Source organism: Alligator sinensis, unplaced genomic scaffold (genome assembly GCF_000455745.1).
Source record: "Alligator sinensis unplaced genomic scaffold, ASM45574v1 scaffold721_1, whole genome shotgun sequence".
NCBI lineage: Eukaryota > Metazoa > Chordata > Crocodylia > Alligatoridae > Alligator > Alligator sinensis.
In genome coordinates, this window is record NW_005841857.1 from 333,404 (window position 1) to 360,134 (window position 26,731).

At 47.0% G+C, this 26,731-nt stretch overlaps 1 long non-coding RNA gene across 1 annotated transcript in view; it reads right to left on the minus strand.

Moving 5' to 3' along the window:
• Positions 1 to 26,241, minus strand: part of LOC112551776 — a 44,556-nt gene extending 18,315 nt beyond the window's left edge. The window contains exons 1-2 of the long non-coding RNA XR_003096095.1: positions 26,158 to 26,241; positions 5,185 to 5,308 (exon numbers count right to left, since the gene is read on the minus strand). This is a non-coding gene — a long non-coding RNA (uncharacterized LOC112551776). The remainder of the gene's footprint in view (positions 1 to 5,184; positions 5,309 to 26,157) is intronic.
• Between the last annotated feature and the right edge of the window lie 490 nt (positions 26,242 to 26,731).

The window sequence follows — 26,731 nt, forward strand, 5'->3', positions numbered from 1 at the left end:
CAGCTACAGTGAGAAGATTGTATAGATCAGGGTGAGCAAAATACAGCTTGTAGCCAGATTTGGCCAATGGAGGAATTTTGTTTAACCCATGGTAGGTCTCCTGGTCCCACCCAGCCCAGACACAGGGGACAGCCTGGGCCATGACGTGTGGCTAGTCCCGACACTCCAGGGCAGACCGCAGTGCTAGAGTGGCACAGAGGCTGAACTCCATTTCCTCGTAGCCCTGGTAGTGGCAGCTCCTTCCAGCTGCTGCTGCCAGACCTGCCCCAGTGGCTAGGCAGGTGAGGAGTGGCATCCAGGAGTGAGATAGGTGGGCAGGGCTGGGGAGACCCTGGGATCTTGAGGTGGTGACAGCGCGAGGCCGGGGCCTGGGGAAGAGCTATGATCTGCTGCTGCATGGCCTTGCAACAGGTGCTGGTTCCATGGGCAGGGACATATGGGGAGTGGATCGCAGTTCTCCCACTGCCCCTCAATCCCAAGGTCTCTGCAGAGACTGGCCTGGAGCCGTGTGGGCAGGATGCATGGCCAGGCGGATGGGATGGGGCTGCAGGCAGGCAGGGAGATGTATCCCAGGGCTGGGATCCATAGTTTCATATATTGAAACTTGGGATCTTGGGGTGGTGACAGCGCAGGACTAGGGCCCAGAGCAGAGCCACAATCCACTCTCTGCACACCCTTGCCTGTGCAACCTGTGCCCATCGCAGGGCCGTGTGGGCATTGGATTGCAGCCCTGCCCCAGCCCCCAGCCCCACACTGTCACCACCCCACGACCCCACCCTCACCCAACTGTCCCAGTCCCAAACACTGCTCCCCATCTGCCTGCAGCCGCATCCTTCATACACAATTTTGGTCAGCTGTTGCATGGTGAGGGGAGAGAGGGTGCTGACCCACCCTCCCATAGCTCTGCAGAACTCCCTATGTGGCCTGCAAGCCCAAATAATTGCCCGCCCCTGGCATAGATAGTCAAGCATTAGATGGGAGACAAAGGCACAAAGAAGACATGTCGCTGGCACTAGATCCCACCACCTGTCAATCAATGGAAGGGCTGAGATCAGATCCCAGCTCACTTGATTCCCAAGCCAATGCCCTGTAATCCTACACGCTGCATCCTGCTTGTGTGCATCTCCCCAAATCCACTCCTCCCCCCCCGCCCCCAGAAGCTCACCGACACTGTCATCATGTGAGTAGTTAACGACACTTTTGGCTGAGCTGAGGCCACGTACCTACGTATCGGCCTCCATTTGTGTGAATTCCAACAACAGACTTGAAGATGTCTAAAAAGCCCGAAAGCCCCAATGAACAAACTCATCCCCAAGGCAGCCACACAGCAGACACGTTCAACCAGACAGATGCTGCCTTTTGCCTTTATATCAGAGCTCCCCCCATGCCCAAGTTGCCAGGATGAGTTGCTGATCAGCTGATTCTCCCATCGGTCCTGACCCAGGGAGAGAAACATGGGTGTGGAAGATAAAGGGACTGGTTATTTTGCTTGCACATCAGCTCTTACTAAAATTGTCCCAGTAATTTAGAAACATCACTAGGAGAGTTTCTGAGGACAGGAGTTCAATTCCCCACTGGAGCAGATCTGCTGCCTTTGCTATTTTTATGTGCCATTCAAGAGCCTTCTGGGGTTTTTTTCCCCTTCTCTTTTCTGTCCCAATCAATATTTGTAAGCTATTCAAACCCATCAACACAGCAATACATTATGTGAAGCAGCCTTCTGGCAGGGAGAGTTGTTACATTTTTTTCCCCTAATGCAGCTAAGTGGACAGTAATGTCAGTAATTAACCATTTAAACCCAAACAAACTGATTCATCGTTGCACAGCAATATCCCCTCTCAGAAATGCTAATGGGTGAGCTCATTTTGATTTTTTCATTCGCTCTCAAACTGGCATTTGGAGCAGGAAGGGCTGTTTCAGTTTGTTTCAGTCATGGATGGACCTGATTAAGGCTGGATGCCTAGAGAAGGGCACGGGGGAAAGACTCTCTTCAGTCTGATGGCAGTGAAATGACCCGTATATATGCATGATGGCCGTCTAGTAGCTAGAATCAGAAGCACAGAGCCAGTTCCTTTCCTGGCTTTGCCAATGGCTTGATAAGGGAGCACATCACCTCCCCATGCCTCAGTTTCCCCATCTGCAAAGTGGAGATAATACTTGCTTCTTTAATACAGTACTTTGAGATCTGTTGATAAAGACAGATAGTGAAGAGCTGTGTATTATTACCACCTGGAGTCCCAAAGATGTCACTCGCCACTGCATAGCACTAGCTGAGCAGTAGCAGCACTAACACCAGCCCTTTGGGGAGCTAAAGGATTTCTTTTACTCTACAAAAAGCCATTTTCAGATCCATGCGGCCGGCCTAAAGAGACAATGGCAATGGGGACTGCAATCCCTATTTTTATTGAGATGAAAAAAAGAGCAAAAGCCATTTCTGCTTCTTGAACATTCAAGCCGCTTAAAAAGAAGCAGTGGGGGAAAAGGAATATTTTCTATAAAATATTTATTTTAAATAGCCGTATTGAATTTTTGTTATGGTTTTCAACAAAAACCCACTGCTTCCAAAAATCTGTTGGTTTGGGGAAGGGGTGGCCGAAAGTGGAAACTTTTTCAGTAAAAAGATGCCCTGAAAATGTTTCAGTTGATTCTACTCTGCAGCTGTGGCTCTTCTCCGTGCAGCTAGGAGCATGCACTAGTGTTGTTCTGGCCTGGAGAAAAACTCCCAAAGGTATTATGATGGAGCATGTGTCAACCTCAGGTTGCTCCCAAGCCCACTATGAAGCCCAATCCTACCAACTAGCTACATCACAGAACCTAGCAGGATCTCTAAGCTCCTTCTTCCTGCCTTTATAGAAAGTTAGGGTTGGAAGGGGCCTCACGAGATCACTGTAGTGGCCTCACCTCAAATCCATAGCCCCAAGGGACACTAGGGCAGACCAGGAAACCAAGCCAAGGCCCAGAGAAGGATGCAGTAAAACAGATATGAGGGGCTCCAGCCTAGTAGCTTTGCAAGGCAGAGGACTTGGGTTTGCTACTGCCAACCCTGCAAATTGGGGTTGCTCACTTTGGATGCTGGGGCAAACAGCTGCTGTAGGCTCCTTTGACCCATCTTCGTGCAGATAATGTACATTAGACTCTGATTGCCCAGTTCATGGGGATACCAAGGTGCAATCACCAAGTTTGCATGTGTGTCCTAAAACTAATCAGAAAATGGGGTTTTGCAGGGAGACCTGACGCTCTGGATGTTGGTTTCAGAACAAAACACCAACCTTTCAAATGCCTTCAAAGAGCAGAAATTTTGAGAAGCACCCATCCAGACCCATTCAAATGTTTTCTTTCATCGATGTCAAAACCAAGATCAAAAACAAACCTGATCAAATGGGGCTACTCTAATGACACGAATGCATGCAAGTGTGGTGAAGTACAGACCATGGATCACCTCCTTGTTTGCCAATGCCTTGGTAAGACCTATACGAAGGAAGACCTCACTGCAGCAATGGAAAGAGCCATCGCTAGTGCATGATTCTGGAAAACATCTAGTTTATGACAATGACACAGGAAGAAGAAGAAGTTGCAAAACATTAGCGGAAGAGAAAGGAGTACAATTAAAGGAAACAAAGCATTTTTACTTAATTGTAATGAGGTTTTGACATTCTGGAAAAGAAACCAGGAATCTACAGCACTTTGGGTTTAACGCTCTTCTATCCCAACACTTGTGGAAAGCTGCAAACTCCCATGAAAAAGTTTGGTTTTCAGGAAACTGCATTTTCTTAAGGCAAATTCTGCCATTGAAGAATCTGGGGGCAGATCTACCGCATGCTACTTCCCTGATCTCCCCGATATGGCTCTGGATCTCTCCCTGCCTCTTTTGCCTCTCCCTGTAAACTCTCATATGCTTCCTCTCCCTAAATGCTTCTCAGTTCCCTCAATTTACTCAATTTAATAGTCGTGGCATGCCCAGAGGGGCATTGCTGGGTGTGTTGGGTCAGGTGTACGGCTACCCCCTGACTCCTGTTACTCTAGCTGCAGAGGGTCAGCCGAAGATTCACCCATCCGGACCCTGACCTTCCCAGGCAGCTGGCCTGAGGCTTGCCTCTGGAATTAGAGCTTTTCCCCAGGCCCTGGGCTTCCTGCCCAGAGTGTATAACTATTAAATCAATAGTAAGGATTAAAGAAAAAAGATTGCATTTATCTTGTGCCTGCTGTCTAGGGTCCCTGTCATCCACTCTCTACGTGGTGGGTCCGGTGCTTCCAGCAGCACCAACCTGGGCACAGGCTGGTGGCAGTACTCCTGCCGGGGTGAGGGGAAGCCTGTCCATGCATCCCTCCTGGTGGCAGCCTGCTTCCCCACCAGAGAGGCCCACCGTGCAGCAGTTCCTGGATGCTCTTAACTCTCCACGCCAGAAGCTGTCCTGGGCCAGAGGCAGCTGGGATGCACTTCTCCCCACACTGCCTGGACCGGTTCCCATTACAGTCTTCTTTTGACATAGTTTTCATTGAAAGATTGATGCCTTATCATTTGCTTCCCCTGGCACCTTAGATACTTTGCATTGCAACCTGTCCTGAAGTGCTCACTCTCTCCTTGCAATCCTTCCTCTAAACCCACCTCTGCTTCTCATCTTTAATAATCCAGTCATCCGGCCTCTTTGTGTATTTGTCTAAGTTAGGATCGATTTGGGTGAGATGACTTTCTTAGGGTACTGCACAAATGAACCCATGTTCAATGCCGAAACAATATCTATGCCTCAGGAGGAGAGACACGCCGTCGCCACTCCAGCGCTGGGGGATCCGATCCCATCTAGGATGTACCTACCTCCTTTTTCCTTTCTCTTTTGGATGCAACCAGTCCTAGAATCGTAGAAAATGAGGGCTGGAAGGGACCTCAGGAGGTCATATCTAGTCCAGCCCCCTGCTCCAAGCAGGACCAGCCCCAACTACATCACCCCAGCCAAGGCTTTGTCTAGCCGGGGCTTAAAAACCTCCAAAGATGGAGACTCCACCACCTCTCTAGGCAACCTGGCACAGTGCTTCACCACCCTCCTAGTGAGAAAGTTTTTCCTAATATCTAACCTAAGGTAATCATGATCATGCTTCCTGCAAATCTCAGTGCAGTTTAATTCGAATGGGAATCCCAGGCTTCTAATGCAAAACAATGCTGGATCTACATCCTTACTAGTTACTTACATATGTTTTATAGATTCATAGATGTTTGGGTCGGAAGCAGATGTTGTGGCCTTGTGTTTTCCTTCAGCCCATCACTGCCAGTCCCTCCGTTGCTAACACGCCCAGTTCCTTCCCCAGATCAGGCCTGTGTAAGAAAAGCAATCAGTTCTCTTCATGGCAACCCCTCCTTGTCTCCACTTGCTTTAGCCCTGTGGGGTTTTTTTTCTTAAGTCTAAAACAGTGCTCCTGGAGCTTATCATAAAAGATTCTCCCTTTGGTGAGATGTGCCCATCTCTGTGGACCTCTCAAATCATCCTATGGTTTCTTGCCTGTCCTATTCTGCATTGCCCATTCCTCCTTCTCAGCAAGCTTGGCTCAGTGCATTCACAGTGTTCCCAAGGGTAGAAAACAGGACCCTACTACTGACTGTGAGCTGCCCCTTTACCTATGGAGTGGGATTCACCCCTGCTCAGGGAGCCAGCATAGCATCAAGGGACCAATGAAGTTAAAAATCAGTGTTATCTGGACAACCATGTGCTGTCCTCAGCGCTTGAATTCTGCTTTGTGCTTGAGATGTCCCACATTGCCTAAAAGACCTGTACGTACAATTCCCAGCAGAAGCTGTGAATCCAAGTTCCTAGGCCAGAATTCTCCAATTTCCTGTAATTTGCCCTAAATTCCCCAACATACACACACACTTCTGTACTAGTTCCCCACTGACAAGGCATCCTCCTCTGATACAGCCAGGAGCCCTTTCATTGAGCAATATGGGAAGGGCGGAGGAGTTGCAATCCTTGGAAACGTGTTGGCAGCCTCCAGGCTGTACTAGATGGCTCTCTGAAAAGCCTCAGTTGACAGGGTTTCCCCTCTGGACTGAACCAGAGGCCTTGCAGAAATCAGGAGGATGGCACCAAAGTGCTTCTGATGTTTTCCTCCCATCTCCTCCTGCAGCTGTCATCAGAAGTCAAGCCAGACAACCTAGGAAGGCACCGCGGAGACAGCAGCTCTCCGGATGCTGTTATCTGTGGCGAGCAGGACAGGGCTGCTGGCTGGAAAAGTTTTTTTCCACTCCCGCACCTCCACCAAGACTCTCATCTGCTACAGAAAATGCCATCGGGGCTGTCTGGTCGTGGCTAAGTATAAATGATTGACCCGCGGCTCTGCTCGACACGGCGCAGATTGCCCTCTCCTGGCATTTTTCCATCGGGCTTCCTGGATTTGCTCTTTGTTGCTTTGTTTAGGGATCAGCTGTTTTTGCCTGATTGCATTGGTTTTTCCCATCTGTGACCCATTACATTTATCTATAAGCTGGTATCAGAGAGTCCACAGCCACCATCCTTTCGGCTATTTGTGTGGGTCTATTTTTTTTTCCTCCATTGGTGGTGATGATGATGATGATGATGATGATTATTAATGGCCATTCCCCCAGAGCAGACACACTCATCTCACACTGACTAGTTCAAAGGGAATAGCAGACTGCAGAGAACAAGATAAGCTATGTAAGGCCTAAGTTGCGGTGACCTTTCTTTTTTTTCTCTCTGAAAACCACTTGCTTAAGAAAAATCTCCAGTCATAAATCACCATCACTCACCGCTGCTGAGAAAGAGCTGGATGCTTTTGGTACATTTATCATGGTTTAAGGAATTTTGACATGTTGTTCTCTTCTGAATTTAAAAGTCCTTTTTTTTCTGGTTGCTTCCCACCCCTGCTTTTCAAAAGGCTCCTGAGCTAAGTGACACTAGCAAGTTGTCTGTGCAGGCTCACCGGGGGAGACGGGATATTATCCTTGTTGCCTGAAGATAAAAACATTGGGGGGATTTGACCTTGGCTGAAGGGATGCTCGCCTCAAGAAAAGAAAAAGAACAGTTCACTAAGTAGACACCAACTCATAATTACTGCTGATATCTACCTCATCCGTCATGGCAGGCACCTTGCAACAGAGGTTATTTTCTTTTAATGAAGCAGTTGGCTACCGGGGGTGGAAAAGGTGCAGGCTTTGCTCTTCTTTTCTTCTTTTGCCATTCCTTCCAGGCTCACAGAGTTGTTCAGCTCAACTTTACAAGCGTGTCCCAAGTGAGAGGGAGAGGCGACCCACTCCAAAGTTCAAGACGGAAAAGGGGTATGAATAGAATGGGCCAAACACAGGAATTTCTCTCCCATTAAACATGTCATAGTTGTTTCATAGATGCTAGAGGCTGGAAGGGACCTGACAGATCATCGGGTCCATCCTCCCTGCACCTGGGCAGCAAAGACTCCAGCAAGGTGGGCGTCAAACTGCTTTTTGAAGGTGGGTGACTGTGCCACCTCTGGGGGGAACAGGATTCAAATGAGACCCCAAGTGCAACAATATCTCTGCTGCCATTTCACATTATGTTCATATTTAGCATCCATCCTACACATAAGGCTACATTAAAAAAATTAACAACAGCGTATTTTCCAAATAAGGAATTATTATTAAAAATTATTTAAAAATAAGGACCACAAACTGGAATCTAATGAAGTTGGCCAAGCAGACCGTCCGCTGCTGATGCAAGATTGTCCTCAATGGTGCATATCAAAAGAGGGAAAACTGGTCAAATGGCAAGTACTTAAGGAAATAGGAGAAAAGGCATTGTTTGGGAGACCACAGAAGCAGGGAATTTTCTGTTGCTTTGTACAAACCATCCGGTCAAGGAAAGGGTGGGTTGGCTTTGTTTTCATTAACCCAAGAGCAATACATTTATTGCCCTGCAATTTCAGTTCCCTTGGCAAATCCTGCAAGGGTCCAAAAATGCCCCCAAACCAGCATGCAGCTCCGGCACCTGCCACCTTTCCCTGGAAACCCCTGCCAGGGCTGGAAGTCAAACCTGCACCCTCGCCTGACAGTCACAGCTGCCTGGAAGGGAAGGCATCTGGTGTATCCCAAATGCACTGGAAATGCATTTATTTAGGCATTTTGAAAATGCTTTTTTGCCCTGAATTGGAACGAAATATTGAAATGACATTTTTTTGAATGCAAGTTCAGATTTCGACTCCAGGCAGTCCTCTGACTTGGTGGGCACCCATACGGGACTGGAATAAGACCCCCCCAATGTGTATGCAGATAGGCTTTATCTTGAACCCAAACCCTACCGAGTATGAGGATCAAAGGATCGATATAGTTAGGCCTCCCACGTTGCACAGGTGATAAGAGTTTCACCCACAGATTCCTGGAATAATTCATTTCTGTCACATCAGTGAACAGTGTTGCATCCTGCAGCTTGTAGGAGAAGTGGGGTGCATCTCTAAGACATCCAGCTAATCCCAATTACAAAACACAACAAGCTAATGCCCGTCAACTCAGTGTCACCAAATACAGGGATGCAGCTATAATGTAACCTTTATTGAATACATCAAGGGGAAGTAACAAGGAGCTTGAGTTTTTCCCATTGAGAGTTATTAGGATGCTCACAATTTAAAACAAAATACCTGCTTTTATTCCCCTGATCACCCGCTACTTGTTGACTCTGCTGTGCTGTCACTGTAGCGTTGAAAACCTAAGCTGAGTGCAGTTAATTTTAGTAGATTAGCTGTTTTTAGTTAACTGTCACTTCAGTGGGAATAGCTATTCTCTGTGATGCATTGTTTTCTTTGGCAGCACGCGGCACCCACTGCGTTCGGTTCTTGTGTTAAGATTGTATTACTACCAGCCAGCTGCATGTCGCCCTTTGCAGAGGCAAATAGAGATGCTGGGGAAAGCACTCTTTGAAGGGACATTACCGTTCCAGTGTATCTCAGTGCTTACTTCCATGTTTCCTGCAGTACAGCAGATACATCAAGGCAAATAATTGGCACTTAACTCAGCTAGAGCAGAAGTGGGTGCAGCCAGCTCCACTCAAGCCATCGGCAAGGTTTGAATCAGAGACCCCCTGGGCTGACTGCATGGGCCGCTGCTGACTGAGTTAGCAGACTAAACCCTCTAGCTGGTATATTAACCTCTTATGTGGACTCTCTGCCAAATTCCCATGCCCTGCTTGGCAGATCAGAGCCAGCCATTCCCCTGTGTGGCTGGATTAGGGCTGGGCCACACCCCCTTCCTCCATGCCAAGCCAAACCCCCTTCCACTGCACAGTGGGATCGGGGCCAGGTTGGACCCCTTCCCCCATTCCCACCCTTAAGGTGGCCTACGACATTTTCCCTGGACACTAGATCAGGACCATCATCCAGATCTGACCTGCAGACTGTCATGGCACTGTCCAGCTGGCCTGCTGGGCAAAACATTTGCACACTCAAGGGCAACCAGCATGGGTTCATTAGGGGCAGGTCATGTCAAACCAACCTGATTGCCTTCTACGATCAGGTCACAAAATCATTGGACACAGGTATCGTGGTGGATGTAGTCTTCAGCAAGGCCTTTGACACTGTCTCCCACCCCATCCTCATTAAAAAGCTAGGCAGCTGTGGCATTGATGCCTACACAGTCAGAAGGGTCGCAAATTGGCTGAGAGGTCATACTCAGAGAGTGGTGGTGGCCGGGTCATATTCGACCTGGAGGGAAGTGAGCAGTGGGGTCCCCCAGGGCTCGGTCCTCGGGCCTGCACTGTTCAATTTCTTTATTAGCGACTTGGACAACGGGGTGAAGAGCAGCCTGTTTAAATTCGCAGACGACACCAAGATTTGGGGTGAGGTGGGCACACTAGAAGGGAAGGACAGATTACAGCAGGACCTGGACAGGTTACAGGGGTGGGCAAATGAGAATAGGATGGGATTCAACACTGACAAGTACAAGGTGCTGCACTTGGGCAGTAGGAACCAGCAGCGTACCTACAGGCTGGGAAACTCCCTTCTTGAAAGCACAGTGGCAGAAAGAAATCTTGGAGTCATTATTGATTCCAAGATGAACATGGGCCAACAATGTGAGAACACAGTCAGTAGCGCTAACCATACCTTGTTATGCAGCCACAGATGCATCACAAACAGGCCCAGGGAGGTGATCCTCCCCCTCTACGTGACACTGGTCAGGCTGCAGGTAGAGTACTGCGTCCAGTTCTGGGCGCCGCACTTCAGGAAGGATGTGGCCTGCATGGAGAGATTCCAGAGGAGGGCCACCCGCATGATCAGGGGGCAGCAGGGCAGACCCTACGAGGAGAAGCTACAGGACCTGAACCTGTTCAGTCTTCACAAGAGAAGACTGAGGGGGGATCTAGTGGCCATCTATAAACTTACCAAGGGGGACCAGCAGGGTTTGGGAGGGACCTTGTTCCCCCGAGTGCCTCCCGGAGTAACAAGGAATAACGGCCATAAGTTGCTAGAGAGTAGGTTTAGATCAGACATTAGAAGGCACTACTTCACAGTCAGGGTGGCTAGGAACTGGAACCAACTTCCAAGGGAAGTGGTGCTGGCTCCTACCCTGGGGGTCTTTAAGAGAAGGCTCAATGGTTACCTGGCCGGGGTCATTTGAGCCCAGTTTTCTTTCCTGCCCATGGCAGGGGGTTGAACTAGAAGATCTACAAGGTCCCTTTCGATCCTATATCTATGAATCTATGAAGCATTGGCATATAGGGTTGAAGCATCTTTGTGGCTAGGATGGTCTAGAAAGTGTCTGAGGCAAAGGGTTTTTTTGGAATCCTTTATTGGAAGATATTTGGGAAAGATGTTACCCAATCTTCAATTCACAAGGTGCCCTTCACCAGGTCTAAGGAAGAAGCATGCACAGGGTAAGCTAACTGAGCTATTAGTTGTATACAGGCTTCAGTAGCAATTATATTGGCAACTCCAGGTTGAGGTGTGTTTGGGGGTTATACCCAGGAGGTCACATCCAACTCCCCTGTGTGAAGGTAAGTGGCATTTCTGGCCCCTGATAGAGATGCCAGGTCCTGCTCTCCCCTGTACAACACCCCTTGCCCTTCAGAGCATGTTCAAAGGCATCAGCAACGTATGCTGTGTTGCGAACCTGCTCACCCAGGGAAAAGCATAAGCTCGGTGTCAGTCCCTGAAATATTAGATGCAGAAAAACCAGCAGTAGTGCTTGTTTGATGGAGAACTACCAGCCCAATAAGCAAGTAGTTAGGGCACTTGTCCAAGAATGGAAATGAAACCTCATCTTCCCAGCAAGCACCATAACTATCAGGTCCAAGGCCGGGCATCTCCAAGAGAACCCTCCACCCTGCTCTTGAAGCTGGGCCACTGGATAGCAAAGAGGGAAAGATATATGGGGCCGAATTAAAGTAGGCAATGCCCTTGCTTCTGGTTCCTGACCATGCCCCAGTGGGGCAGAAGATGGTTCACAATGGTCTATCCATTTTATCCAATGATTACCAAAAAACACCAGTGGGGGCAGAAGCAGGGTCCAGAATCCAAGGGCTATTGGACTTCCATGGCAGAACCCATCTCACTGAGCCATGTGCCTTCTGGTTTACCTTCCTTATGACTCCTTATAAGCCAGGGAGGGTGGAAAGTGCTTTTCACCCTGCCTAGCCAATAGTCTAGTAACTAGGGCACCACGCTGGGCAGTGGGCTGTCCATGAACCTCCCTCCTGGCTCAGGAGGGCCTAAAACCTGGTGCCGTACGCCTTGGGCAATGTACTAAGCACTATGTGACTGGGAAGGTGGAAGAGACTGCCACCTCCATTATTTTTGTGGCTTCCCAAGGGCGCTAGGATATAAAATCAATTACACCGCTCATTTGAGTGGTGCAAATACTATTTGCCCATTGAATGGTGCAGTTGGGTTTGGGTTATAACCTTTTAGAATAGGGTTCAAAACTCAATGTGGAAGTAGAAAACGGTCTGAGGTTTAACTGAAGACAGACAAATGCACAAAGTTGGGGAAATACAGTAGAAAAGGAAACACAAATATTCCTATAAAGTATTCAACAGTATTTGATGGGGAAATACGCTATAATATGCCTTTTGCCAGCAATGCGCGCTTTGTTATAATACATTAATAATTAAAAATTAATCTTGATATAGAACAGCATACAAAAATAGAGCTGAGAGTATTACAACCCAAAGCCTGTTGATATGAATGGGGAGTATTTGTTCTTATATCATCTGCTAGTGATGCCTCTATGAGAACAAAGATATTTCTAAGATTAAAATATCACTCATGGGCTACATAGATCTCGTGGTATTGAAGAACAGCTAAGGTGGCAATGAATCTGCCTCTCCCTGCTATAATTATTTGAGCAGGGAAAGGGAAAACTATGGGGATATGATTGTCACGGAGTCCAACCAAGGTGTCCATGTATATCAGAGAGCTAAACCAGTTGCTGACTGAAGCCTAAAGAGATCTATCACCAGAAGACCTCTGACTACCTGGGAAAGTTAAAATAAATAGATAACTATTTAAATGAATAAAGCAGAGCCTGGGTTTCCAGTCGACAAACCCACTGCTTATTTTCATTTCAGCAAATTAATTTCAAATTCAATGTCTGCCCTTCTGTTTCAGGGTGAACACTAGGGATAGAGTTTTTCCCTCCCCTCCGAAACCAAAGCTCCCCAAAGGAAAAGTGGTGTCAAGGGTGAAATCAGAGTCCTACTGCAGTCAGTGGCTAATCTCCCAGTTCAGCGAGGGCAGGTTCACAGATTCACAGAATTTTAGCCCTGGAAGGGACCTCATGAGATCATCCGCTCCAGGCCCCTGCTCCGGGCAGGAAAGACTGCTGAGGTCAAACAACCCCAGCAAGGTGTGCGTCCAAGCTGAAATAAGTGAATGGTCAGCCCATTTCTAGTTAGATTGCTATTTCCTTCTGATCCAAACATTATGCACAAACATCACTTATGATTTAAATGCCTTAACTTTTTATAAAGCTACTGTTAAAAGATCACTGAAGTGGCACCTCTCAGCTCCCAACACCTCCATAACAGAGAGGTAGGATCCCAACCATCTGTTTTCCTCTGCAACTCAAGATCATCTTGAGCTACGCGCTGCAAACACACAGTGGAAATGGTGGTGGGAAATATTATGATCTGCATTTTTCAGGTAGGGAAACATGAAATAGCTGGTCCTAGGTATGTCAGGTGAGACAAGGTCTTTCAGGACTTAGATGAGGACTGTGCTAGCAAAGTTTTCCCATTGCAGCTTCTACTAGCGAGCCTCCATAGTTTGCTTATGCCGAGAGCTTTACTTTTGTCGGTAAAGCTTTATACCAGCTCAGTGAAGAAATAAGGGGAGGGTATTCTCCCTGAATGATGATTAGGGGCATCTGCCTAAGAGTTCTGGTTGATATGGAGAATGGTCTGGCTCTGGGTGTGTTGAACAGCCAGCTCTCCTGAAGGGACAGCCGGTCACCTTCTCACATTTTTTTTTTTTTTTAAACGCTGAGTAGGATTGAAATTCCAAGATGTGGTAGCACAAGATTAATCGAACGTATCTGAGTGAACAAGTCTCCATTATTAATGTGCAAGTACCTTGGAAAGAGAGAATGGACAAAGCTGGGGAGAAAACCAGGTATCTCCAATCTCTGTGCAGGGGGCATGGGCTACAGGAGTGTAATTTCCATAAAGTTAGGAAAAAAAGATAGCAGGTGTTGATAGAAGCCTTTAAAAACATAAAGTCTGGAGTCTCAGGGAGGAAATTCAGAGGCACAGGAAGCATGGAAAGAAGAACAGTAGGGGATGCTTTTTTTTTTTAGCAGATAAGTCTGGTATAGGACCAGTTGAGGAAGAAGGAGACAGGGTAAAGTGGGTGCAGAGAGACTGATTCAGAGGGTAAAGATTATGGACTTATTAAAGGACTCTGACCTAAACCAAAATAATGCTCCAGTGTGGAGAAAATTGTGACAGAGCAATGCATGCTGGGGTGTTTCTTCTTTTGACTAGATCTGCACGTCTTGTGCTGGCTGAAGTGAAGATGGATTGTGTTTAGGAACCTTTCCAAAACAGTGTGTGAGTTTGCTTCAGCTATCCCATGGACTGTAATGGTTAACTGGTAATCCTGAGTTCCTGCAAGACTGGCGCCCTGGGAAAGGGTCTGCTTGACCCTGGAAAGTCCGCGTGGAGTCAGCTGGGCTGCAAGACCTCAATTCCATCAAGGGATAACCTACAAGGATACTGTGCCCAGGCAGCATGACAGAAAGACTGAAGATTGTATGCAGCAGCTTACAGAGAACAAAGGAGCACATGTCAGTACTAGGATCCAAACACGGCAGTTTATTTTGTCTAAAAGAGGAGTTCAACCATGGTTGTATCAACAGGGGAAAGCACTTTTATGCCAGCATAATGGTATCTAATTGTGGCTTCACTGGCACTTTTGCTATTGCTATCCGGGCAAAAATGTCTACTGTTGACTTGGCCACAGTTCAGTGCCTGTGCCACTAAAATGCAGGGTTGGGTATTTGATCAGTCAAATAAAGTACGGTCAATAGATTGGTCAAATATCAGTCAAAAATGTTTAAAAATTGCCAATAGGTTGCAAATAACACACAGAAAAAACACAATTTTTTCCATTAACGGTGTTGCCAACTCTCATGATTTTTGGCATTGAGTTGGTAATACTGCATTAAGAAATGTGTCAAAAACAATTAAAAATCATATTTATGTCAAGAAAACTATAAAAAAAGTAGTTTTTTTAGAAAATTACTGTAATCTTTGACCAAAAAAGATGTCGTCAATTGACAATATTTGATAGATCAATTGACTCGCTTGCCAACCCTACTGAAATATCATTCTTCCCGTTATATTTTCTCGATTTCTTTGCTTCTTCTTCACTTCTTGTGCACACAGGCTCTGTCTTTCATTGTCCAGCTAAACTAGTCTGAGCACCTGGGTCAGCCTACCCATGTGCAAGCACACTCCCAGCAAAGCCATGCCTGGCTCATGCATTTTCCCTCTTTCTGCACTCAGATGCATCTAGCCCGTGGTCCTTTGAGTCATTCTAGGATCCTGTACCCATCAATGATCTCCAGTGCAGAACTCATCAGCCTTTTCTGAGTCTTAACTATTATTTTTCTGGAATTGTACTTCTGGAGGATTTTTCGATCTATCGGAACCATTTTGTTGCGTTGCGGAGGCTGCCGTGGCACAAGGAAGGCCAGTTAGTGCTCCAGACATGGAGTGAAGAAGACTTCGGTCCCACTCTCAGCTGACTGAGTTCTGTGGGAATTGTGGAAAGGACATTGGAGGACTATTGGCCCCTGAGTGATTTTCATTTGTGCTTCCAGTGTGAATGAATATGGAGCCCAAGCTCTTATCCTGCCATTATAACACTCTTCTGTGACAGAGAAGCCTCAGATGCTAGTCTCTGTCCTGCCCCATTCAAACCGGAGACTTGAATATAGGTCTCTCACCCTCTTTCGTGACCACTCTGATCCCTGATCAAGCTATTGGCTATTGTGTTGCTCTAGTTTTCTATGAAATCTTCAAAGCATCTCCGTATTTTCCTAATGAGCAATGGGAACAATGTTGAAATCTCAAAAAGTTTCATGGGATAGGAGGAAAACTTTTTCCTACCTAGTTCTACCTGGAAGCCCAGGTCTAAGTTTCTTCTGTGTGGTGAGTATTGGAGGTTAGGCTGAATCCTGCTTATAAACTCAGATTATCCGTGCAGTGAAGATGCATCCATAGAGTTAACCTTCAGGCTTGTCAGAAGGAACCAATCAGATGCAGCTCTTGTATGTGCAATCTTATCGGACTGGTCTTCTGTACCTCAGCATTGTGGTAAATGATAGGTTAATATAATAGTATTATCCAAGTTGGCAAGAGGCAGATGTTTTTGCTGGTGTATATGGTACAAAGTGCATGGGAATTGTGTGCAGTGAATGATGCACCCTTATTGGAGATAGTCTCATAGTTGTTAGGGAAGGGACCTTACAGATCACAGGAGAGAATTTGGCCCTTAAAATGAAAGCTCAAGACAGTCCAGCACAGGGCAATTTTGTTCCTGTATCTGAGAAGCTATTTCCTATCAATCCTGGCTCTTTATACAGGGGCACTTGCAGCAGGCAAGACAAGCAAGTCTGAAGTTGGTGAAAAGCAATCATAGCAAAGTGCCATCAGCCAACAGCAATAATAGCGACTGCAAAAACACATGCTAGATGAAACAGATAATGGAAGAGAAAAATCATTAAGCAGTGTGAAAAACGATCCCCGAGACAAAATGAATTCCTCGTGTTACAGATAATAATTATGACTCGTTGCTGTTGCCCTGATGACCTGACTTGGTCTCACTGCTATTGTCAGGTTCAGAGAAACAAGGCAACTGAAACCTGCCTGTTGATTGAGATGCCTTAATGAGCAGAAAACATTGAAATCACTGACATGAGGCAACATCAATAGTATCAGGAAATAAAGACAATAGAAGTCATTAGAATCTGAGCAAGAAATCATTTGAAAAGAGACTTCTGCTCTTCGGTAAACTTGAAAAAAAATGATTCTCATTTACAAAAAAAAATGATAATTTGTCTGCAATTTTTTCTGTTCCTATTGTTATGACTGCAGATAGAGCTGAATGAACCATTTTCAAGAAATAATTTATCGGAAGGATTTCGTTTTTTGGTGTTTTTTTTTTTTTTTTTTTAATTGGCACTTCTTAAAGGCACCAAATGTTTGCATATCTGTTCCTGGAGTTTGATCCAAACACGTGTTAGCTCATGAGCTGCTCTCAGACTGTTCTCAGCAGCTACTGAGAATATTTAGAAAGCTCCTAATTTGCTAGGTCTGCTATGTGACTGGCCTGGCTAGGTTACATGATACCGTTTCTCCTGAGTTGCACATTTGCCACACAAATATTTCCGGTATGGACATATAGTCACGCAATGGGCAAATTTGCCGTCACATAGGCTATGTTACTCTTCGGGGGTTACATCTTATACCAGAACCACTGGAGCCATTTCCCAGTAGTGCTTCAACTGGCAGCTTAGCAATGCCAAGTGACAGGTTGGATCAGTCTGGTTTCCACCCAGACAGTCTGGAAATGTGCTTGATATGTGCATTTGAAAGTCACATATGAGCTCTAACTCGGGTTGCAGATCTGGGTTTCTGCAGGAACTGGGGCCCTGGGATGCAGGTAGGCAACAGGTAATGTCCTAGACTCACAGGAAATGAGGGTTGGAAGGGACCTACAGAGGTCATTTAGTCCAGCCCTCTGCTCAAAGCAGGACCATCCCCAACTACACATCCCAGCCAAGGCTTTGTCTAGGCAGGTCTTAAAAACCTCCAAAGATGGAGACTCCACAACCTCTCTGCATAACCCTTCTGTCCTAGTCAGCTCTTCCCCCAGGCAAGAAATGTCTGTGCCCTGCAGACACCAATGGGGCTGGTTCCCCCACGAGCTGCCCCGTTCTGCTCCACCCCTGCTGGCTTCCAGCTCTGTCCACGGGTTCACTAGAGCCCCTGGGAAGATGGGTTCAGTGGTTGCAGGCTTGCCAGGCCCCAATACATGGCCTTCTGCATCACTGGTGAGCTTCCAAAAACTTCTTGATGCTCATCTTGCTGGGGTCATCCAACCCCAGCAGTCTTTCCTGCCCAAGTGCAGGGGGGCTGGACCCAATGATGTGTAAGGTCCTGTCCAGGCTTAACGTCTATGAAACTTCAGCCCAAGCTAGGGACTGCAGGGACATGTGGGTTCACTGGAGGCAACTGGAGCTACAGAGAGAGGATGAAGTGGTTAAGGCAATAGATGATGATAAGTTTGTCTGGGACATCCATGCCTGACTGTACAAATGCAAAGCAAAATGATGATCCCTACCTTAGTCAGCCTTTTTTTTGCTGGATGGGAGTGTGGGAGGGATTTTCCTTGCATCATCATAGAAGCTAGTTATAAAAGCATAGGCAAATCTGGGGTAATTATCCAAACTGGATTTTATCCAGGCACTGAGGTTAGCACTCATGAAAAGCCCTGGATCAAAGATAAACCTGGATTTCTGTTCCAGACACAATATACACAGTGCCCCTTGTTGTGGCTTTGGTCCAAAATAGGCTCAGAGACAGGAGTGCCAGCTACTGAACCACCAAGCTCACTTCCTTCAGGATTTGAGGTTTCAGGTCCAAACCTGACATTATTTAGCCCAGCATCAGCAAGTGGAGGATGGCACAACTTAGGTCTGAAGCAGATTGGCTCTTGGACCTGGCCAACGCTGCCTGCTGCTCCCCATCGCTCAGCTGTGGCATGGCACAGGTAAAGCCTTGCACCGCAAAATGCTCCCAAAATCCCCCCATCACAAAGGGCCCAAGCTCAGGGGGCTGGATGTGATATCTCCACAGGCCAGATCCAGTTCGCGGACCGCAGGTTGCTGACCCTTGATGTAGCCTATAAATTCAATCAAGATCCATATTGGAAAGTCCTTAGAAGCAGAGAGCATTTACCTGAAGAAGCAGTTGTTCAGCTGTAAAACCCTGAGTGGCACTTGGCTAGAGGAGCATGGATGGAGAGTGGAAAGAGACTGGAAAATTCACCCAGGACTCATTCTGTGGCTGGATGCTAACGGCCATCATGACATCTTTGCAAATAGCTCCCTTAGTAACAGCCATTTCCATCTTGTAAGCATGGGGTTTTCTCATGTCCATCCCCAACAGGCAATACTTGGTACAGCGACAGCTCAGTGATGGACTGAGTCCACACCCTGCTCCCTCATAAACTATGCGGCTGCAGAAAACTGCGAGTGACTGAATGGCGTGTTGCTTCCTTTGCTGCATTAATTGGGCTGCGGGGCCTGGAGGGGCTTAATTCTGCAGAGGTGTTTTGACAACCCAGTAAAGAGAAAGAGGTAGTGACTGAGCCCGTACAAGTCTGAAGCTGCGTCTCGCAAGGAAAGTTTATAGGCAAGTTACACAATATCATGCGAGCTGGAGCAGACCACAGGAGCATCACCAATCGTTGGGTTTAAAGGGTTATTTTTATTTTAATGTGTCTCCTGAAGCAACTGAATTTCAGCAGACTTTTTAAGGACACAGTGAAGGACTTTCAAAGCATCTTCAAGCCCACAAGAGTAATACCTGCTACAACCTAAATCCCAAGTACTTAATAGCTCCTAAAAATATATATTGCCTTGTTAATGCCTGCAGCAAAGTATACAGTTTATGGTGAGAAAGCAGTAATGCCCCTTTAGCCATCTGGCCAGCAAGACTGCAATGGGGTTTTTCATAACAGCCTTTTATGCTTTTGAAAGAGATGTCGGCAATAAAAAGAACAAACAACCACGTTTAGAGGGGGTTGCAGTTGGGTAAGGAGCCAGAGATGGCACCGTAAGAAGCTTTATGCATATCTCTATAGTACAATCACAGAGACCGCCATTGTTTTCAAAGTCAAATTGAGTATCGTGCCATCCAGTAAGGGAAATGAGTGGTTATTCAAACTGAGAGAACAAGAATTTGAAGAACTTTGCACATACCCCAGCTACCAATGAAATGAAAATATCCTGAAAGGTTATGTAATGAAAAATAAGGAGATCAATGCAAATAGCGCCAATGCAGTGCGTGCAACAGAAGGGATTACTACAGACCTGATCCAGCGCCTCGTGAACTCAAAGGAAAGACTCCTATTGACACCAGTGGGTTTTGGATTAAGCCTGTGGTCGCTGGCAATTGTGCATTAGCTGAAACCTTGATGGGCAAAATGCAACGATGAGGATCGTGACAAAGACTTGAGTCTTTGCCATCTGTTGGGAGAACTATGTGCAAGCCTGATCATTTCTCTCAAAATCTGGGTCTTGAAATGGGCAGAAGTATCAAAAGAATAGCTTTTCTTACACATTTCCCACTATTCATATGTCTGGAATGAGTCTGATAATGCTCACCTGCTTCAAGTTGCTGCAACTATTCAGGCCTTTATCCAGTAAGACTGCCCACATGCTTACTGTCAGGGGCTGGAAATGGTTCCTACCGATGGTAGGAAATGGTTGATCTTCAAAATGGTACTTTGAAAGGAGGAAAGCTGCTGTCCCTTTATGCATTTAAATGAAATTCTCTTCTCTTCAAGTTCTGATATCAGCCTATCACTTTGATATATGAGACTGTTTTCTGAATGAAAGTCCTAATGTTTATAAATAACAAGACACCGGCTGATATTTGGATTTGATGGATATCAAATTTTATTATCCATTGCTGCGGAAACTCTTTACCTTGAGCTTTAGTATTGTAATTGGAGCTGGGTGAAATTTTTCAGTTGAACGCTTTCTTCACTGGAACAGGCAGTTTCAGGTTAACAAAAGCTGCTTGCAAATTTATATTAATTCATATTAATTTTGTGAGTTTGGGCTGAAAAGGACATTCAAACAAGTGGGAAAGTCAAACCAAAGTGTTTCAGTTTTCCATTTGGAAATAAAACCTTGTTATGACACTTGCCTAACATTTAAAAACAACAAAAATGTTAAAACATGGGAAAAGCCTGAAAAAAAATATGGTGGTTGGCCCATTATTTTAATTGTTTGGTTTGTTTCTCAAAAAAAGCTAAATAATCATTTACACTAATTCAGTTTTACTAATTGTCCTCTATTACTGGAATTGAAATAGCACTCATTGAGTCATTTGCACTAATTGTTATTAATGAATGCCATGGTCCTTTGCTGGATGGAATTAAATAAAAGCAGCCCAGTAGAATATTAGAGCATAGATCCCATAGCAGTCATAGCTAACGGCGATTACCCTTTACTTCAGGGTGATGGCAAGTGATGTAGACCTTCTGGAGCTCAACGGTGGTCTTCCACATAGCTGCCATGAAGCCAAGGAGCCAAGAGTATGGAAAAGTAAGAACATAAGAAGAGTATAAGAACTGCCGAGGCAGACCATATGCCTATCTTGCCCAATCTCCTGTGCCACACAGGGGCAGAGAGTGGATGCTGAAAGTAAGAGGGAACTGGGTATGACCAGTTGTTTTATCCCCACTGTTCCTCTCACTTGCAGCCTCCGGCTTTTTAGGTCTAGGAAGTTCTGATTCAGAGGCCATACCCCTAACTCCCATGATCAATAGCTACTGATGCACCTTTCCTCCAGGAAAATGCCCAATCCCCTTTTGAATCCGGCAAAGCTGTCAGCTCCCACAACATCTGGTGGCAACACGTTCCATATTTTAATTAGACTCATAGAAAATGAATGTGGGAAGGGACCTCAGGGGGTCACATCTAGTCCAACCCCCTGCTCAAGGAAGGAACATCCCCAACTAGATCATCCAAGCCAAGGCTTTGTCTAGCATGGTCTTAAAAACCTCTAAGGATAGGGTTTTCCTATAGATGTGCAGGGAGTTGGCTCCGATGTGCTGGAAATCAAGCGTGTCGGAGCAGACTCGATTAACCTGAAGCAGGGAAATTGCCACTGTCCAGCAGACTCTACCATCACATGCATCAGCATCCCCATGCTGAAAAATGGCAGTGGGGTGCTTTGATCTAAAGCTTGCTCAATGTGATGATCAGTCACTTTTAATTAGTGCAGCCACTGTTCACATGTCTCCAGGGACAGATGTCTAGGGGTTGCCCTGACTCTGTCTGTGATTCTATGTCCAAGGGCCCTTATGGAGAGCTGCAATGAGGGTTGGGAGACAGCTCAGGAGATCACATCTAGCCCAATCTCCTACTCAAAGCAGCCCCGACTACATCCTCCCAGCCAAGGCTTTGTTGATCCAGGTCTTTAACACCACCAAGGATGGAGAATCCATCACTTCTCTAGGTAACCTGATGCAGTGCTTCACCACCCTCCTAGTGAGAGAGCTTTTCCTAATATCCAACCTCAACTTCCCTTGCTGCAGCTTGAGCCCATTGCTCCTTGTCCTGCCATCTGCCCCACTGAGAACAATCCAGCTCCATCCTAGTTGCAACCCTCCTTCAGGGAGTTGAAGGCTGCTTTCAAATCCCCCTCGGTCTTCTCTAAACTAAATCAGCACAGTTCCCTCAACCTCTCCTCACAAGTCCTGTCCCCCAGCCCCCTCACCATTTTTGTTGCCCTCCACTGGACTCTCTCCAATATGTCCACATCCTTGGGGGGGTTTGGGGGGGGCGGGGGAGGCAAAACTGGACACAGGACTCCAGATGTGTCCTCACTGGTGCTGAATAGAGGGGAATAATCACTTCCCTTCATCTGTTGGCAGTGCTCCTACCAATGCAGCCCAGGATGCCATTAGCCTCTTTGCTACAAGTGTACACTGCTGGCTCATATTCAGATTATTGTCCACAGTAACCCCCAGGTCCTTTTCTGCAGAGCTGCTGCTTAGCCTGTTGGTCCCCAGCCCATAGCAGTGCCTGGATTGCAAAGTCCTGCACTCAGGATGGTACAGCTGTCCTTATCGAACCTCAGATGATTTTTTTTGTTCCAACTCTCCAATTTGTCTGGGTCTCTTCTAATCAAGCCCTAGCCTCCAGCATATCAACTACTCACTTCAGCTTGGTGTCTTCTGCAAATTTCCTGAGCCTGAACTCTATGCCATTTTCCAGGTCGTTGATGAATATACCAAACAAAACCAGCCCCAGGACCGACCTCTGGCACGCACTACTTGATACCGGCTGCCAACTAGACATCAAGCCATTGATTACTACCCTTTGAGCCCGATGATCCAGCCAGTTTTCTATCCACCTTACAGTCCATTCATCCAACCCATACTTCCTTAGCTTGCTTGCAAGAATCTTGTGGGAAATCTTATCAAAAAGTCTTGCTAAAGTTGAGGGGTATCATGTCCACTGCTCTCTGTGGACACGAAGAGCCCATCATCTCATCACAGAAGGCAACAAGGTCAGTCAGACATGACTTTTCCTTGCTGAATCCATGCTGACTGCTCCTAATCACCTCCTCCTCCTCCAAGTGCTTAGAAATGTATTTCTTGGGGACCTGCTCCATGATTATTTTCCAGAGGCTGTTCTCCAAGTGCTTAGAAATGTATTTCTTGAGGACCTGCTCCATGATTATTTTCCAGAGGCTGAGATGAGGCTGACTGGTCTGTAATTCCCCAGATTCTCCTCCTTCCCTTTCTTAAAGATGGACAATAAATGTGCCCCTTTTCCATTTGTCTGAGACCTCTCCCAATTGCCTTCCAAAGTTTTCAAAGCTGGCCAGTGGTTCTGCAACCACATCAGCCAACTCCCTCAGCACCCTCAGGTGCATCTTGTCTGACCCCATTGACTTGTACATGTCCTTTTCTAAATAATCCCTAACCTGTTCTTTCACCACTACTGGCTGCTCGCCTCCTCCCCAAACTATGCTGCCAGGTACAGTAGTCTGGAAGCTGACCTTGCCTGGGAAGCCTGAGGTAAAAGAGGCATTGAGCACTTCAGCCTTTTTTTCATCCTCTGTCACAAGGTTGCCTCCCCATTCAGCAAGGAACCCACACTTTCCCTGACCTTCCTCTTGTTGCTGACTTACTTGTAGAGTCTCTTCTTGTTACCCTTCATGTCTCTTGCTAGCTGTAACTCCAGTTTCTCTTCGGCCTTCCTGACTTCATCCCTGCATGCCCAAGCAATACCCTTATACTCCTCCCAAGTTATTTGTCCAAGCTGCCACTTCTTGTAAGCTTCCTTTTTATGCTGAAGGTCACCAAAGAGTTCTCTGCTAAGCCAAGCTCATCACTTGTCACATTTGCTATTCTTTCTGCACTTCGGGATGGTTTGTTCCTGTGCCTTCAGTAAGGTTTCTTTAAAATATAGCCAGTTCTCCTGGACTCCTCTCCCCACCAGACTGGCCTCCCAGGGAATCCTGCCCATCAGTCCCTGAGTCCAAGTCTGCTTTTCTGAAATCCAGGGTCCATACCCTGCTGCTCTCCTTCCTTCATTTGGTCAGGATCCTGAACTCAATCATCTCGTGGTCACTGCTACCCAACTGGCCATCCACTTCTACATCCCCCAGTAATGCTTCCCTGTTTGTGAGCAGCAGGACAAGAAGAGCACAGCCCCTAGTGGGTCTCTCCAACACTTGCACCATGAAGTTGCCCCCAACACTCTCCAAAAACTTCCTGGGTTGCCTGCGCGCTGCTGTATTGCCCTCCCAGCAGATGTCACAGTGATTGAAGTCCTCCATGAGAACCAGAGCCTGTGATCGGGAAACTTCCACTACCTGTTTGAGGAAAGCCTCATCCACCTCATCCTCCTGGTCTGGTGGTCTATAGCAGCCCCTCACCACATCACCCTTGTTGCTCTCCCCTCTGACCTTAACCCAGAGACTTTCACCAGGCCTGTCTCCAGTTTCGTACAGGAGCTCTGAGCACTCGTACAGCTGTTTTACATACAGCATAACTCTCCCTCTTCTCCCCTGCCTCCCTTCCTGAACAATTTGGACCCATCCATGACAGTGCTCCAGTCATGTGAGCTCCCACCAAGTCTCTGTTATTTTGGTCACATCATAGTTCTGTAACCATGTGAGGATTTCCATTTCTTCCTGCTTGTTTCCCAGGCTCCGTGCATTCATGTACAAACTCCTGAGGTAACTAGCCAATTGCCCTACTTTCTCAGGAAGAATGCAAAGGCCTCCCCTGTTGCCCCCTCCTGCTTTTGCTTCCTCCAGATCATCCACTTCCTGACTTACCTCAAGTTGCGTTTGCCATCCCCTGGTGAGCCTACTTTAAAGCCCTCCTCAGTAGGTTAGCGAGCCTGTCTGCAAAGATGCTCTACCTTCTCTTCATCAGTTGGATCCCATCTCTTCCTAGCAAATCCTTCTTCTTGAAACAACATCCCATGGGCAAAGAAGCCCAAGCCCTGCTGGCAACATCATCTGCCATGCATTGATCTGCAAGATGCATCTGCTCCTGCCTGGACCCTTCCCCTTGACTGGAAGGATCAAGGAGATCACCATCTGAGCACCTGTCCCTTTCACCTTTGCACCCAGAGGCCTGTAGTCACTTTTGATATGCCCAGGTCCCACCCTGGCATTAACATTGGTGCCCACATGGATGAGCAGCATGGGGTAGTAGTCAAAAGACTGGATGTGTCACAGTAATCTTTCCATGACATCTTGGATCTGGGCTCTGGGAAAACAGCAGACCGTCCAAGATACCAGATCATGCCAGCAGATGCATGCCTCCATCCCACACAAAAGGGAGTCTCCAAACCACCATCACCCCTTGCTTCCTTTTGGGGCAGTGGTCTCTATCCTCCCAACTTTGGGGAGGCCTGAGCTGGTCTCTTCCACCAAGGGAAAGTGCTTCTCTTCTGTTCCTAGGGCTCCGTATCTGTTCTTCAGGCAAACAACTGCAGGTGGAGGTGAAGGTTTCTCCTTGCTTCCAGAGGTCACAAGCTTCCAGCACCCAGCTTCCTGGGAGTTCATGTCCTCTTCCTTCTCTAGTGCTGTCTCTGGCAGTCCTTCCTCCACAGTCCTAGAGCTCCCCTCCAGCATCAAATCAATGAAGTCCTCATAGCAGAGGAAGCTTTGGAGCCTCACCATCTCCTCCTGTAGGTCTTTTGCCCTGAGGGACACCACCAGGAGGCACTGCTCACATCGCAGGCACTCCCAGACCTGCCTGTCCCTGGAAGGACCCTGCAAGGCATGTTCTGCATGATGCCAAACCAGGGCCTGTGTGGACTCCCCTCCAGCATCAAATCAATGAAGTCCTCATAGCAGAGGAAGCTTTGGAGCCTCACCATCTCCTCCTGTAGGTCTTTTGCCCTGAGGGACACCACCAGGAGGCACTGCTCACATCGCAGGCACTCCCAGACCTGCCTGTCCCTGGAAGGACCCTGCAAGGCATGTTCTGCATGATGCCAAACCAGGGCCTGTGTGGAAGTCTCAACAGTGATCGGTCTTGCCTGGACAGACACCACAAAGATGCAAGCAGAAGAGCTGGCAATGGCAGTGGCTTTGGCATTGCCAAGTCCTCCAGCCATTTCTCTGGGTCCCTTAATCTGCTGCCTCCCTTTTCCTGCCCCTCTGTTCAAGCAGAATTTCCCTACCAAATATAATCTGGCCAGGTCACTGCTCCTTGGTCCTGAAAGCTTCCCTTTTCCCTGCTTCTTCTCATCAAGCTTACAGTGGAAAGAGCTGAGTTTCCAGGCAAACTCCCTAATGAGCTCCTTTTATTTGGGACTCTAGTTAAGCAAGGGGCTTGAGTATTGGTCTAATTGCTGAGTTTTGGCTACTTACACTAAGTTACTATATAGGCTAGGTACTTTTAATTAAAGAAAAGGCTTACCTTAAAGGCTCCCCCTTCAAAGAGGGGGAAGGGCAGTGAACTGCTTGCAAAGTGCTCTGTTTTCTGTCCCTGTTCCCTCACTCCCTGGGTACTCCAGGAGTCTACTTTTATACCCTGCTAGGCCTGGACTCGCTCCACACCCTTGTTAGGGCTTTTTTCATCCACAGGCAGCAATCAACCGGCAATCACTCAGCTAGCAGCACTCCCAGCTGCTCAGAGCACACTCCCAAACCACTCACAGCCCATCAAACAAACACTCAGCAAGCCAAACACACAGGCAGCCCTGGCTCACCTACCTTCCCAGAGCAGGATCTGGTGCCTGGCTACTCTTCCTCTTCCCCTTCTTCCTCTTGCTCCCAGCAGACAGGGAGCAAACAGGGATGGCAAACATAGCAGTTTGCAAGCAGCGTGAAAAAGAACTTCCCTCGATTATTTTAAAACTTTGCACCTATTAGTTTCATTTTGTGACCCCTAGTTCTTGCATTGTGAGAGATAATAAATGCATCCCTATTCATTTTCTCTTCACCATTTAGTATTTCATAAGGTTACCATATTTCCAGTTTCAAAAAAGAGG